Source organism: Gymnodraco acuticeps, unplaced genomic scaffold, assembly GCF_902827175.1.
Source record: "Gymnodraco acuticeps unplaced genomic scaffold, fGymAcu1.1, whole genome shotgun sequence".
NCBI classification, from domain to species: domain Eukaryota; kingdom Metazoa; phylum Chordata; class Actinopteri; order Perciformes; family Bathydraconidae; genus Gymnodraco; species Gymnodraco acuticeps.
This window is the reverse complement of record NW_022989750.1, coordinates 970,069-982,327: the sequence shown is the minus strand read 5'-3', so window position 1 is coordinate 982,327 and position 12,259 is coordinate 970,069. Positions and strand designations below refer to the sequence as shown.

Here is a 12,259-nt window from a genome sequence, read left to right as displayed (position 1 = left end):
CATCTGTAAAATATTTGTATTCGGTGCCCCAATACCGCACTGGCAAAGGTCTCTCATCCTTGGCTTGGCAGGACTTCTGACAGAACCATCCGGCAGCGCCATACAGGCCTAACCCCTGCTGCTGCAGCTTCCTGCTGCTCCGAGGGAGTCAGGCTGCCTGCCTCCCATTGACTGTGGGCCAGGCTGGGCAGGGAGGAGGAGGCTGAGGGGAGGCCCCGGGTACAGAGGACCCCAGGAGAGGAGAGCAGAGACACGAATGGGGGACAGATTGAGAGTCATAAAGGTTGAGCAGTGAAAGCCGAACAAGGCAACTAAAGAGGGAAGAGGGCAGGCTAGGAAGCATGAAGGAGTGTCTAAAACAAGAGGCAGTAATAGGAAGAGAGTAAAGTGTAAGGTTGGTCGCATGGAAGTGGCGAGAGACCAGGACAAAGAGGCTCAAGGGCAGGTTGAGGGGAGCTTCTCATTATGACTCCTCTTCCTTCTTCATGCCTCCGGGCCTTGACCATAACCTCAAAGCCCCCCGGCAAAACCAAGAGACCAGGGAGACGGTGGAGGACAGCTGTGAGTCAGGGAACAGAGCAAAGAGGGGGAGGAGGGGGAGAAAGATGTCCCCGGCACCCAAACAAGGCAGCGTAATAAAATATAAAAAGAGACGAAGAACTAAACGCAGAAAGCTGTACAGAGCATTCATGATGACACATAGTATAATAGGAACTGTAGAGTATATGTAGGAAGTGTACTGAAAAAGATTTGGATGACCCTATTAGTCCCACATATAATGTTCTAATGCAGGTTTCAACTAATAGAAGCATTTAGATCCATCCCTCATAACATAATAACTATTTAGTTGATACATTTCAACCTTTTTGATCTGCTAGCTCTTTTGTCCAGTGGACAAACAATGAATATTGTTCATTAAACCTGCCTCACAGTTAAGTGTTGAATACATTTCAACGGCTGTAATGGATCACTTTAAGGCAATTTTATCAGCTTGTGTATCCATTACTGTAATGAGTTATAATAATAAATAAGAATCCAGCTTTGCAAAACCAATACTGATAAATTAAGAACAACTGGCAGTCACAAGGAAAAAAGAAACGGAGTGTGAAAGAAAACGGAGTAGAAAAAAGAGGGCATAGAAGACAGTGAAATGTCTCCGGCTTTTCACGCTGAATAGGAGGAGGGTAAAAACAGACCGTCTGTCAAAACAAGATGCTCTCATACAAATGTGCTCTCTTCTGCAGCAAATCCCGTGTGAAACATTAACGCTCATTTGTGATGAGGTTGGAACAAACGCCCATAGCACAGTCAGCAAGCAACACAACAAAATATTCTCCTCGTTCTGTTCATGAGTGCAAATTCATTCTGCTTTTGTCTCTTCTCATGACAAATGCATACTGTCACTGTCACTGATGTGGTGTTTACAGTGGCATATAGCATCTTGTAATTATTTCTGTGAAAGTGAATTTGTATCCTGAGGGACTTGTATTTCTGCGTGTGGAAGATCAAAAGAGATAGAGAGGCAGAGGGGACGATTGGAGAGTGATCTCCAATAGAAATGAGGATGCTGCTTGACAGCCAGATTTTGAGCACAGTTCACATATGCCATAGACTTGGTGGCTTTTTTTTTTTTTTTTTTTTAAATGGTAAAAAAAAAACTGCTTATTCTTCAACATGCAGTAATGTACACAGTTCATACATAATAAGAACTGGCTGATTATCGGGGCCGATATTCCGCATTTGACCGATTATCGGTATCGGCCTTTTTTTAATCAAATTGCTGATAAAACTTTGGCTCTGATGCGGCCGTTTCTCTGGCTGCAGTCACCACTCTGTGTACACGAGCAATGTCCTGCCCACAGCGCTATCTGATAGACCAGGGGTGCCCAACCTTTTTTGAACCGAGAGCTACTTTTAAAGTTGCCAGTCTGCCGAGATCTACCAGTCCAAATAGAGGCGTAGCCATTACTGACAGCCTACTACCAGGTAAATACACACTTCTACTTGTATAAAACTGACCTTTCTACGATTAATACTCCATAAAATCCTGCAGATCCTTTATCTTACCTCTTTCTAATCTACACACATACAAGTATTTAACTGAAGTTACACAACAGTGTTGTTGATACAGAGTTGGAGTTTATTCACACGTCACTACAGTGGGTAATGTTTTCAAGAAACATTGAACAGTGCTGCCACATATGACACAGGGAAAAAGAAAAGACTCTGAACCCTTTCTTTGCCATTATATAAAAATAGTGTTGCTACAAAAGTATAAATTAGGCTTACTAATAAGACAACTCAGATCTGAGGCTACGCAGGAATCTGCTGTAAAAGTACAATAAAAAAGACAAAATTAATAGAATCAAACTCTTTTTTTGTTGCATTTTAGTAGAATATAAAAATAAATGCCTTTAAAATAGGATGCAAGCAACACTAGTTTCTTAACCTGAATTGATAATAGACTATAATCAATTTAAGTTTGCATTCTTATACCATTTTGTACAATAATTATAATGAATAAGTTCAAACAAACTAAAACTTACAGCTGATTAATAACGGTATCTAACTTGTTGAGTTTTTATCATATCAAAAACCTGTTGAAATGCTACTGTTATTTTTACTGTCCCCCAAAAGCGCGTCGGCAGCCTCCAGGAATGCTTCTTTCACAACTTCGCCGTCTTTGAAAGACTTGATAAGAACGTGACTGACACGATAAGATGCTATGGTAGCAGCCTTGCTCTTGTTGTTGGGCCTGGTGAAAATGGACTGCTGTGCATTTAACTGTCCTTTCAGGCCCCTCCCCTTTTGGGAGCGTAGGGCAGAATTAGGAGGGAATTCCGTCTCGTAGCGTTTGTGCACTGTTTTGAAATGCCGCTCCTAAATTACCCTTCTTCGATAATGCCACGCTCGCATTGCAGATGAGACAGATGGACTTTGAATTGGAATAGATACAAAAATAATCATCCTCCCACTCGGAGTGAAAATTATATATGTTTTGCTTCTGTCATAATTGCGGTCTTGTGTGTGTGCGGACTGTCACTCCTGTTGACACGGACAACGTTAGCGAACTAGTGCACTGCCCACTGCCTACCAGCGACGCCCCGACACAGGGGTCCACGCCGGCCAATCACAAAGCTTTGATGCGTTCAAGTGCATTATTCTGGCACAGGAAGATTATGTTATAGGACATTAACGATAAAACAGAATATTGTTGTTCTATTTTTAGACACATCTCGCGATCGACTGGGAATCTCCCCGCGATCGATCGGTCGATCGCGATCGACTGGTTGGGCACCCCTGTGATAGACTATTACTAAAGATTTTCCGGGCGGGAGCCAGCCAGAGGCGGGACCTTCTCAGATTACAGGCAGGTGCGAAAGAACGCAGACACAGACTGAAGCAAGCAGCAGCGCAGAGCGGCAGAGCCATACATGTGTTAAACCGAAGTTCAATAAACATCCCTATCCCCTATGCTGAAGTTGCAAAAACACCACGATCTTATGATCCAATTCTATCAGTTTCCCAGTTACACAGGGACGCGGGAAGTCAGTCAGAGTTGGGGGGGGCGTGCAGCGTCTCGCAGCGGAGTAACTGTGGTGCGGAGGGGGGGCTGCGAGTGGAGCCTCGCAGTTTTTCAGGTTGATATGTGAAGCTCATTAGCTAGCCAACATGTATCTAGCAAATGTTTAGCAAAATATTAGAAGTGAGGCTACTAGACTAACGTTAGGTCTACTGTAATAGCCTCACTTTTAATAGTTTGCAAAACATTAGCTATCACTAGTGTTGAGCAGCTTATTGGGATTGTATGCTAGATAGACAGGCATTGTTTTGATATAATAAATTAAGCATTATTGTTAGTTAAGCATGTCAGCCTGCAGCCCCACTTATTGTCTCTCTCATTGCAGATGGCTGCACTAAAGAAAAGGGCACAGAGAGGAAACCAGTTGTAAGATGTTTAATGTTTAAATTCATTAAACATAATATATGCTTAAATGCATTTCAAAGAAGTTGTGTTGAGTTGTGTTATTCTACATTTTGACACCAAGATTTTCTGATTTTACTGCAAATGTATATCGGTTCCAAATATCGGTTATCAGTCTCCTTGATTACTAATAATCGGTATCGGTCTTGAAAAAGCCATATCGGTCGATCCCTAATTTAAAGTATAAAGCATGAGCAGTCACTCATCAAATACATAAAGTCAGTCAATGGCTGTTTATGTTGGTAAAATGTTAGTTATCAAATAAATAGGCCCATTCAAGTACCAACCAAAGAAACTAGGACAAAGGCCCCAGTTCACCAGTAACTAACAGATGCCATACACAGCTATTTCAGTAAGTTCCATTAAGTCATTCAAACAACATGCTATTTCTGTCATGAAAAATACAGAAATGTTTACCCACTTAAAGCTTAACAGTGTTATTTTTAAATAGGCCTTGTTTTAACCTTTCCAGTGTACACGTTCAAAATGCAGGAGTATTCAAGCTAATTATTATTCATCTTTGTTTAATCCGTTTTTTTCTGCGGAGAAATGCCTTTTATGGTAATTAATGCATTCATTAAATAGGTTCATAACTCCAATATATACACAAATAGTGTTGTTTCATTTAGAGCAGGATTTCAGAACCAAAGACAAGATAACAAATATATAAAAAATAAAGGATGAATAAAACCTTTTTCTGGCACCCTTTGTAGTCGAAATAACCCACTGATATTGTGTGGTCATGGCACCAGCTGAGCAAAGGGCACTGAAAGCATTTCATAAACTTTGAGCAGGGTCGTAGGTCAGTAATTTTTGTGTTTGCATGTCTTTGAAGTCTGTTCCCCCCAGAGCACTGCAGGGCCCATTGAGAAAAGCATGAATGCCAGAGAGAAATTGAGAACTTTCACATGACACAGGGAGCCGCAAGGCATCCTCCAAGGATATTTGAATGCTTGAAACATCAGTGACCCTTCATAAGATGTAAGGGAGATGGATAGGGAAAATATTGACTGGCTGGCTGTTTGAGGGGAGCGTAAGGAGCATCTTAGACAGCCCACTCTCATTGCCAAAGACCTTACTAAACTCTAGCCAAACTGAGACGCGGGTTGGAAAGACTTGATTCTAAATTCTTCTGGGGAAGCATGTATTTTCTTTTTCTCGCTTTTATTATTTGATAATGCAAGAACTAATTGCAGAGAAAGTACACCGAAAGAGCCTATATCCTAAGCAGTGATCCGCTACCTTTGCCAGCATCTTCTTTGTACAATGCAGGGCCAAGGTCTTTGACATCATGCAAAAGACAGTGTTTAATGTAGCTCAAAAATGGCCTTAGGAAGCATCTTCTTTCAAATATGCTTTGCAAATGAAAGAAAAACATAGCTAAGATGTTTAGTTCTTTATGAAAGCCAAAGGCAAGATGACTGTGTAAGTGGTCAGATGACAAATGTCTCATCTGATCTTTAATCCAGCAGAGGGGCCAGCTCCAGGGCTAAAACAGGAAGCTCTCACAGGATAGAGCGATTTGGTCAATTCCACTGCGCTAAATCACTGCTTGGGTTGCAGAAGATTTATCCTCGCCAATGAATGGCCTTTTTCACTCTAAACGTCTTAGTAGCAGAAATGTTAGATTCCATTAAAGCTACACTGACAGAACATATGTATATGCTGATATGCATGTATGTGAACCCAGTATAAATCATTGGAAAGGTCTGGTTAATAATATATCTTTAGAAGGTCCAATTTTAGCGCATGTGATTATGCAAAATCATCATTGAATCTTCCAATAATCAAGTAAGATAACTTAACTAAGTCCTGATAAGAGAATTCCTATTCCGGTGTACTTTTATTTTCAGTTTCAATCAGGCGTAACACTAGCAATCACTGCTCTCACCACGTTAAAGTCCACCCTTGTTACCCCTGTATAATCCAAACAATGGATCCAGGCAAAAATAATAAAGTTTTGCCAAAGCCTGTCAAAAGTAATCCACCTCTCATCAGTTCAGATTCAAAGTGGGATATACTGGCAGAAATCCCTCAACACAGAGAGTGATGCAAACATTTGGCAGCAATTTGCTGATCATCCGGTTCATGACACATTCCTTGATAGTCAACTTCACAGAGCCAGCCGGTGTTCATCTCCATCACCTGATGACGCTGGCAGACTCAAACCTGTTGTCTTTGACGATCATCGAGTGTGGCAACAGAGAAGTGAGTAATAATTGGGTCAACAAGGTATGTCAGTTTCCACTAACTCTTGTCTGAATCATCTCTCTGCAGCGTAGCCAAATGTGGTAGTATGATGCCTGAAATATTTGGCTGTGATAAGCAGTGACAGCAACATGGCATGAGAAACAGTTTTCACTCTATGTGTGTGACCCCCAAACGGTTAGGCCTGGGAGTGTAAAGTTTGATTTGAATTGCTTGTTTGACTTCCTGCTGGCTTTTATTTACTTTTTATTGTTATATTATTATTCTGCCTTGAAGATTTGAGTAATTCAGTAACATTATTATTACTACTATTATTTTATATTTGTTCTAAATCATTATTAATAATACCATTAAGATGAGCAATTAAAAAATTATCCAACAGCTGCTGATGGAGTCAGTGTGCTAACGATTTTTGCATTAACCATTCTGACTCACACAAAAAACAGTGAGTCACACACAAAACACTTTCTTCCCAAAACATACTTCTTGATTTATTTTTCATTCAAATAAATCACCCCTTTACAACTACCAGTAGTTCTACTTCAAATAAACACTGTCTGCAAGGCTATACTCTTAATGTGTTAAACAGTGTGAAACAGACAGCTGGAAGCAGCACGTTGGGCTTTTTCCATACGGAGAAGGGTCACACAATACAACGCACATTTTATCATTTAGCAAAATGTACATTGAAAATGACTTAATGTTAAAGAAACAATTGTTGGTAGTAAATATGGCCCAAGGTTTTAGAGATGGCCCTGTTAACTCATACATGATCAAAAACAAAGCAGGTAAGAAATATAAATACTTTTCCTCCATCATTTTCACTTTTTAAAATGTAATTAATTATTGAGCAAAATAATTAATTCAAACACCTTATTAATAAATGTATTGACTAAATGTATATATTGTTCATTACTCTGTATGCCATCCATCAAAGAACATTTTAATATTAGTGTGGAAAATGTATAATTTTAAACGGGAACTGGACAATGTATCAGTCATAGGCCTCTTCCCTATTCCCTCCTCAAACTGTTAGCTTCTCTTCCAGCAATTACTGAGTCACTAAATAAAGTTACCTCCTCAACTAATGCAACCACTTGAATACTACTGCCCTGCATGTTTTACAAGGTATAAAGTCACTCCATGTGATGGTGAAGCACAATAAAAATAGTGAACTGACAAGCAATCAAATTAAAGTCACTTAAAGTCAATCAAAACTTACTTTTAAAGTAATAAACCAAAGTTCATAGATCAAATCAACTCAGTCAACTTTGCCTCATCTGAGCCAGGAAAAACACAGATCAGTGTGGGTGCCATTATCAAACCAAGTCTCATACAACCAGTTAATAAAAGGTTGAATTGAGAAGCATATTTTCACAACTAAATGTTACTTTCATCAGCTATGTATTTATTTATTACAAAATGTGTACGCTTGAAGGCCTCAACTTCTGTATTGTGCAAAAAGTTTGTTGGAAGATGTGTTTGTAGGATACAGATGTGTTATACTATGCAGAGGCACATGGAAGGTTTAACACTGTTGTTGTTGTTGTTGTTCTCCTGAACTTCCCCACTCAATCTATCAAGACCCGAGCAGTTGTGCAGAAGTCCAGGGCTTAAGGCACGGGCCGGCGCATATCGCTCAAAGGAATCCCTGGCCATATGAATCTTTGACCCTCGGAGATAGAGAGGCAGAACGTGTCTGCTCCCTTAGGATAGGTCTGAGAGACAGGGGTAGGAAGAGAGAAGTAAGAAACAGAGGAAGAGAGGCACAACGTGTGTACGTAAATGCACTCTCCTAAAATAGTTTGAGGGAAAGGGGTGAAGAATTACAAAGTGAGAACCTGAAATGAAAAGGCACCACATTGCGTAAATGCTTCCCCTTAGCATGATGACTTTGAAAAGGCACTTTGCCTAAAATATCAAGTAAATGTGCAGCAATTGTGGTCAAAAACCTTATAGGCCTGTAGGTCTATGATCGCACAGCCTGACACATGTATTCATCTGCATGTCACTCGGTTTACTTTTTATTTTTGTTCTACTATAATATCAATTAAGTTATCCAAAGTAAGGTAAGCCTATAGAACGAATGGATATTTGCTGTTGCAGATAGGACGTTTACTACCTCTACAGAATATAGAAATATCTAGACCACACATTAGTTACACAGTAACATCAGTGCAGTGTTTCCCATACATTGATTTATTTGTGGTGGGCTGATGATCGGAAGGTTGCGAGTTCAAATCCTGCCTGGAACACCACTACTAGTGTGCCCTTGAGTAAGGCACTTAGCCCTCGGTTACTCCAGGGAGAATGTCCCTGTAATTGGTCATTGTAAATCGCTGTGGAATAAGGTGTCTGTTAAATGCCTAAATTGTAAATTATATTTTTGGGAGAATAAATATAATAAATATAGCACCAAATTATCTATAACTACTGTCACTTTTCACATTGAACATGTGCTGTTTTATTAAATAAATTAAACGCTTTCATTTTTAATTGTGAGTTTAGTGTTTTTGACCCTAAGAAACACGCATTAATCAATAACAATAATCCACAGCAGTAAACCTAGGGGACACACTGAACACACTAGTTACACAGTAACATACCAACACTGCAAAGACGTCATATACCAGCAGTAAAAATAGAGAGTAAATACAGAAATGTGCTGTAATGTCACATCAATTAAGTCTCACCTTTAAGAATAAAACGTAATACTATTCCATAAGTACGGCCGTGCGAGGTTATTGTGTACAGTATACGTGTACTGTACCATCATTGTAACTCTAGCATGGCATCAGAAAAGGCTACTTTATTTTGCGACCGTCATGCTGCCACAACAGGTTTAACTACATGTATGGCTGTAAACTTCATTATACGGAGTATAAGTGTGTCTTTCCCACACTGTTATTATATCGCGATAATGTCGTTGTTAACTTTAAATGACAGCGGCTACTGTCTAACTTCAAAGTAGTGCAAGTTAGCAATGCTCCATGCTAGTCGGCTAAGAAGCTAGGCTAACTAGCGAACTTTGTCGAAACTTTTTCAAGTGAGTGTCAACATCGACTTCGCACTAGGAACGGTGACATGCTTAGAGCCGTTTAAGTCTATCAATCTCCAACCGAGCCAGAATATAGATGAGGATTACATAAGTGTTGTGTTAGTTTTCCAAAGTGGTACACATTCATAAGTTCTGTGCCAGCTAACGGTTCTTACCAGGAAGTGGGAGTCTGTTGCTAAGCTATTCCTTCTTCACGTTGAAAGTTTCTCCTGGTGGTTATGGCGGTTGTCTTGGTTTTGACTTTCTCTTCTCTTTCCAAGGTCGCACCTAAAAGTTGACTCGGCGGGCCTCTCTTGTTGCGTGGCACCGTCGGCTAAGCGCTGGAAAGTTTTTTTCCGAGAGAGCCTGGGCTTGTTAGAGACAGTCGAGATGCGTACGTGTTTTCAGAAAGTGTGTGCAGCAGCTAGGCCCCTCTCATCACCACTGTGCTGACTCGTGTGCCAGTAATGTAAACAACCCAGCATTCCCGGAGCGGAGGGGAGGGGCAAGTGTCAAAGAGTGGAGGGAAGCTGTCAAATACCGCGAGATTCAACAGAGGAACTCCAACTCAAACCATCACAACTCCCCTGCTTTCACCATTAAACCTGTATGGAAACTATTGAGCAGTAGGAGATTATAGTAAGAGAGTAAACTTAACAGTTGGATCTGAAAACAAAAAAGTTTATATTAGCCTTCTGGAGAGCTTTGAAACGACTCTTGTGGAAAGTAGCCTACAGTATGACATCCTATTGTATCACAAATACAACTTTGAGGTATTTCTTGTGCTTCCTTTTTTTAGGCTTTTAGTTTCAGGCCCCTCCAATTCACTACATTTGAGAGGGATTTTTTAAACGATTAAATCCACTACATTTATCTGAAAGCTTTAGTTTTGAGGCCTACTTTACAAATTAAGATGTTTGCATAGAATACATGTTAAGAGTTTAACTATAGAAGCAACATTCATGAGAATCATTTACTTTTTATTTTTCATACAAAAACATCTAATGGCTTCAACTTGTTAAATGTGAAGATTTTTTGGTTTTCTTTTAATATTTTGATCATTTTAATGTGTTTAAAATATGACATCAAGGTCCACTTACCATCTTTTCCCTTTACTTTGAACAACTTCTCACACATTCATATTTGTTCAGATGTTGCTGAAATACCAATTATATATGTTCAAACTCATCTTAAAATGTTAATTAGTTTAATCTATTAAACAGCATACATTTGTATAGACTATCCTATGTGCTGTTTGTAAAATAGAAACAATAGCTTTCAGGTGGGACCAACAATATTATGTCACTTGTTAGACACTTTTATCCAATAGATACATATAGTGAGTTAAAATCTTTAATTAAATACAGGCTACATAATAACGTTCAACTTCTTTGACATGTTCTTATGTTGCAACAAAACAAAACATTGGTTATTCTGAATTAGTTTAAAATAGACATGGTGATTTGTTGAGAGTGTAAAAGTATGTGTGTAAGTGAATGCACGACAGAGACAGCCTTATTGGATTCTCCTGAAAAAACACAGTCATAAGCACAGACTTCGACACAGTCTCGCTTTCTATAATTATACACATGCAGAATACCCACACATCCCATGACACGCATGCGCTGCTCTTGGGAATATCATGAGAATTTATTGACAAAAATGGTTTCGCAGATTGACTCGCATGGACAGAGAGAGCATCTGGAATTGATCAGCTTACTTTGCTTTGATAAAAGTTTCATAGCTGATTTCAGACTGACAATTCAAACACCACTGATACACAGGAACACATCTGTCTTCTTCCCATCCCCGTTGTTAATAATCAACAAGTTAGGTGGGGTTGTGTTTCTTCTGCTACACTTCAATAGCCTTTTTTGTTAACCTCACTGCAAATATGGAAAAGGGAAAGATGCCTGGAGTGTAGGATTTTTCCCCCTTTTTCTTCAACAACAGTTGAAGATTAAAAGAAACGTCTCACAGAAATCTGTCAATTCTGTATGTGAATAATGCTGTGTGGAATTTAATGGCATGAGTTATATTGGGTTTCCTCTACACCCACATTTTCTTTCAATAAGATCAATGGCGCTCAGTGACAGATAGGGACGGTCTTTTGTATCTTCAAATTCAGGTTTCTAAGGGAATAATTAGATGGATGGATGAAAAGTAATGCTTCAGTCTGCGAGGGGAGCTGCACCCAGAGATCCTCTAGTTCAACACGCATGCTTCCACGTCTGTTTGGTAGAAAAACTGTTTAATAATCGTGTTGAATTTCCATTGTTCTAAAAGTGGCTCTCTGCACTGATCTGGTGCTTTAAACCAATAGAAAACTTTTTGTGTTCTTTTTGCTGATATTGTTTATTTAACAGAGAGGATTTCCTTTTGATACAGTGATTTTTTTTTAGCATGAATAGAGTATTGTCATCTTTTTCACTCTCTTCCCCTTCAAACTTTCTGGTGTCGCTTGCAGGTAACCAGAATGGAAAAGGTTCTCCCTCCAGGGGAAATGAGGAAGGTTGAATCGCTGGATTTATAGAGACATTATATTGTAAACGTGACATTTAACTCTGTGTTAGAACAAAATCGTGCACGTATTAAGGCCCTTTTTTCGAAACAAAACTGCCTACTAATCTGATCTGATGACAATTAATTTGAATTTATGAGAATTTGGGGACTCACATGTTTTGTTTATGACAATGAACAGCATGAGGAAGAATACTTTAAAGCACTATTGGCAAAAATCTATTTTTTTAAATGCAGAGAAAATTGCTAATTTCAGCTCGTTTGCAAAACTGATTTCCGATCATTAAAACCATGAATTCACTATATTATGGACAAGACCTATAGTATAATACATGCACACTACTTTATTTTTTGTTTTCTTCAACATGCACATTTCAGGGGAATTCAACCTGGGTATTTTATCATTGCAAAATATTCAAAAATGTTGCACCCAGGGGCTGAAAGCACATTTTAAACACTTTAAAAGAAAAAAATGTTGATGTTTTCACTCATGTCTTTTTTTTATTTCC

At 39.2% G+C, this 12,259-nt stretch overlaps 1 protein-coding gene across 2 annotated transcripts in view; it reads right to left on the bottom strand.

Moving 5' to 3' along the window:
- Positions 1 to 9,687, bottom strand: part of nek7 (NIMA-related kinase 7) — a 62,908-nt gene extending 53,221 nt beyond the window's left edge. For both annotated transcript variants that reach the window (XM_034206942.1, XM_034207017.1), the window contains exon 1: positions 9,407 to 9,687. The gene's annotated coding sequence lies outside the window, so the exon portion shown is untranslated. The remainder of the gene's footprint in view (positions 1 to 9,406) is intronic.
- Positions 9,688 to 12,259: the final 2,572 nt, after the last annotated feature.